A 4,151-nucleotide genomic window follows, 5' to 3' on the forward strand; every position below is an offset into this window, starting at 1 on the left:
CTCTCTCTCTCTCTCTCTCAGATAGGGTCTCATTATATGTTCTTGGATGGCCAGGAATTTGGTATGTTCTTGTCGACCAGGCTGGCCTTAAACTAACAGAGATTCGCCTGTCTCTGACTCCTGAGTGCTGGGATTAAAGGCATGCTTAGCTCTACCTGGAAAAATTTACTAATGAATTCCCAGTTAAATTGAGTAGATTTTTCAGTTGACACTTACAGAACAGTTGGCTATTTTTTGATGACTCTTTTTCTGAAAATCTTCTAATTGCTCTGGTATTATCTCCTGGTTAATCCAATGTTTTGTTTCTCCTTATTCTCTATGTACTTATTTATTTTTACTTTTGTGTGTGTGTCTCTTGTTTCCTATGCATTTGTTTATTATCTATCTATCTATCTATCTATCTATCTATCTATCTATCTATCTATCTATCTACCTACCTACCTACCTACCTACCTACCTACCTACCTACCTACCTATCTATCTATCTATCTATCTATCTATCTATCTATCTATCTATCTATTTATTTTGGTTTTTCGAGACAGGGTTTCTCTGTAGCTCTGGAGCCTGTCCTGGAACTACTTGTAGACCAGGCTGGCCTTGAAGTCACAGAGACCCGCCTGCCTCTGCCTCCCGAGTGCTGGGATTAAAGGCCTGTGCCACCACCGCCCGTCTAGGAAACTCTTTATTCTTATAAATTTTATTTGGCTCCTCTATGCCAAAATATTAGACAGTAAATGCTGGGATTAAAGGCATGTGCCACCACCGCCCGGCTCATTTGTTTATTTTTACATGTGTGTATGTGTGCATTTGTATTGTTACACACGAGGGAGGCGTAAGATAGTCTGTGGGAGCCAGTTCTCTCCTTCTACTGTGTGGATCTAGGGATCAAATTCAGGTCATCAGGCTTGGTGGTAGTGCCCTTACCTGCTGAGCTATCTTGCTAGCCCTGTGTAGTCTGTAGCTACTGTTTTCTCCTAGGGTTTTCCTCTCAGCACCTTCTTTGTCTTATTCTTACACCTTGTTCTGGAGCAGTCACATCCCTTCACATGGCTTCATTCATCACTTATGTGTTATTTGCAAGATCTCTGTATTCAGCCCACTGTCCCTTGGACTCCAGGCTGTTCTTCATAGTCAACATATCCTGAGCTGCACGTTCCAAAGGCGCACAGATGCAACCTTTTCTTTAAAAATATTTTTTATTTTTTTAATTATAATTTTTCTTTATCCTTGACACTTTTATATACGTATACAATGAAATATGATTACACCAATCCTCCCATTTTCCTCCCTAAGTCCCCCAACATGATCCCCTCCATATGTTCATGGGTGTGAGGCCGTCCCCTGGAGTGTGGGAAACCTACCAGAGGCTTCTCCCTCCAGGAAGAATGAGTTTCCCTCCCCCAGTCCCATCAACTGCCAATAGCTGCTCAGTAAGGGTTGAGGCCTAGGCGCACCTCCCCATCCATGCTGAAATGACTCGATTCTATGCAGCTAACCACAGCTGCTATGGACGCCTGAGTGCCACAGCCAGGTCGCATCCAGAGAGGAGCATTTCCCAGTCCTCCTCCACATCCCCCGACTCTGACCTTCTTTCTGCCCCCTCTTCTGTGATGTTCCCTGAGCCTTGACTTGGGTTGACAGGGGTTGAGATATGTGTCTCATATCTATTTGGGGCTGAGTTCTCAGTCTCTACTCTTTGAACTTAGACCGGATATGCGTCTCTCCATTGACTGCTACTCATTGGAAAACAAGAACAACAACAAGAACAAGAACAACAACAACCCCTTCCTCCCCAAAGCTCCCCTGACCTAGGCTGGCAGAAGCTCAGGTATGTGGAGGGAGCCGGAGGAGGGGAGGAAGTAGGAACTGGGATTGATATGTAAAATTTCAATTAAATAATAATAATAATGGAAGAAATCACTCCTCAGAAATATTTGTTGAAATTCCTAAATTGAAACAAATCAAATGTGAAATATGAGAGAGAGAGAGAGAGAGAGAGAGAGAGAGAGAGAGAGAGAGAGAGGTCAACTTGATAGCATGGCTATTTGGCAAAAATCCCAATAAGAGGCACTATCCTAGGGCCTATGACCTCTGTAACTATTGATTTCTGACAAGGGTTACAGTACCAGGTGTGAACGTCTTTCCAGTAGATCAAGTTTCAAATTCAACTATGCAGTGGTTAGTTACCAGCTGGGCCTTCGTGGTGCAGGCTTTAATCCCAGCACACGGAAGGCAGAGGTAGGTGGATCTCTGTGGGTTCGAGGCCAGCCTGGTCTACAAAGTAAGTTTCAGAGCAGCCAGGGCAAACCCTGTCTCGAAAAACAAACAAACAAAAAGTAGTTAGTTACCCTATAATAATAATTCTCCTACTATTGCAGCGGGGGATGCATCTTGTTTGGAGGTTGGCGTGCATGCAGCATGCAGCCTGGCCCTGCGCGGAAAAGCCTTGATGTCAGGGGATGCATCTTGCTTGGAGGTTGGCGTGCATGCAGCATGCAGCCTGGCCCTGCGGAAAAGCCCTGATGTCTTTTCACCCCGTCGCCCGCACAGCACCTTCTGGAACAGTGAGAGCTGGCCAGCAGGAAGAAAATCCGTTCTCTCTCCTTCCAGGGCTTGCTATCCTCACTTTACCTCCTCAGACTTTCCCTCATCATCCCTTCTTTCCATGAGGTCCGTTATCAAAGCTCATACTCCACTGGAAAGGAAACCTAGGCACCGTGCCCAATCCTTTAACGTTCTGGGTATACTTCCAATTAGTTACCCTGTATTCCAGTTTCTAAGGTGCGTATCCCCTCCTCCCCACTTGCATTGCTTCTCTTCTGGGTGTGGGTTCTTCTAGCTGCCTCTTTTCAAAAAGAAGTTTCTTTTGAAAAGGTTTCTGAAACCCTGGGACCTGTCTTCCTGCAACTGTCTCCCTGCCCACTGCTGAGCCTGCTCAGGGGTTCATGGTTCCCTCCTGGGCACCACACACCAGCCAAAGAGCAGTGTTCAAGGCTCCTGAGAAACCACCCACGGAAAGCTTTTGACTAAAAAAAAAAAATCTGTTGCTTGACTTTTACGGAGATCAAAGAGGCCAGCAGAACTGCTGAATGAAGCAGAGTCTTGGGGCCTTTGCTGTTGAAACCCAATTCAAAGGCTTAGGCTCCTTAAGACCCCTGCAGGGTGATCTTACTGTTGACCCTGAAGTAGAGCCAAGTGGGGTGCCACTGTACTAGTCCATACCTTCACATTCTCCTGCCCCCTTTTTATCTTAGTGGGAGAGACTGCTTGAAATTTAGGTTCGCAAATATAATTTCTTTATCATGTTCCTTTTTAAATCTTAGTCACCTATTGTCCTGTTCTCCTGTCATCTCTCCGTGTGGTCTCCTCCACATTTAATCAGGGAAAGAGTACACTCCCAGTGCAAACTCGAGAGCTCTGACATATCTTCTTTGATGCCATCGGGCAAAGCTCCGGTCCTTCTTCCTGGGCCTCCACAATAACCCTTCTAGCGTGTCACCCCCAGACCCCAATCTTCAACACTGCACTGGCTTCTTTTGTTTCCCAGGGACCACCATTTTTTTTTGCCTGGGTGTTTTGTCGTGTCAGCATTAAGTTCCACAAGAACTGGGGCAGACTTTTTATTATGATGCTCTCGAGGTCAGCCATGTCCTATGAACTTTATTAAACGTGCCCAGTGAACAAGTCAAACTTCCATCTGTCCGTGATAGCATCCTTTCTCATCAGCTGCATCAATATCTGTCTGGTTACCCGGTTAGAAATCCTCAAACTCCCCTATTCTTTATTTCCCATATCCCAAACCAAGAGTCTTTGTTTTTTCTCCTCCTTCACAAATGGCCTGGAATCCCTTCTCTGTTGTCTCCGTGGTATCACTACCACACTGCATTTATCCAGGCTCTGATTTCTCTCTCTTTTTTCCCTACCACCCCACCATGGACATGAGAATTCCATCCACCAAAGATCAAAGAAGAGAAAATTGGGCTTAGGTTGGCCATGTGGTTAGAGTAGGACTAGCTGCAAGACTGGGTCCCTGCCTTGGTCCCGAGGAGTAAGTGGCTATGGTAGAATTTCAGGCAGCGTGGAAAGCGAGCAGATACTACCCTTGCTTTTGCGAGTGTTCATTGTGTCCGAGGTGTGGGTCAAAGCACTG

This window comes from Arvicola amphibius, chromosome 7, assembly GCF_903992535.2.
Source record: "Arvicola amphibius chromosome 7, mArvAmp1.2, whole genome shotgun sequence".
Lineage (NCBI taxonomy): Eukaryota > Metazoa > Chordata > Mammalia > Rodentia > Cricetidae > Arvicola > Arvicola amphibius.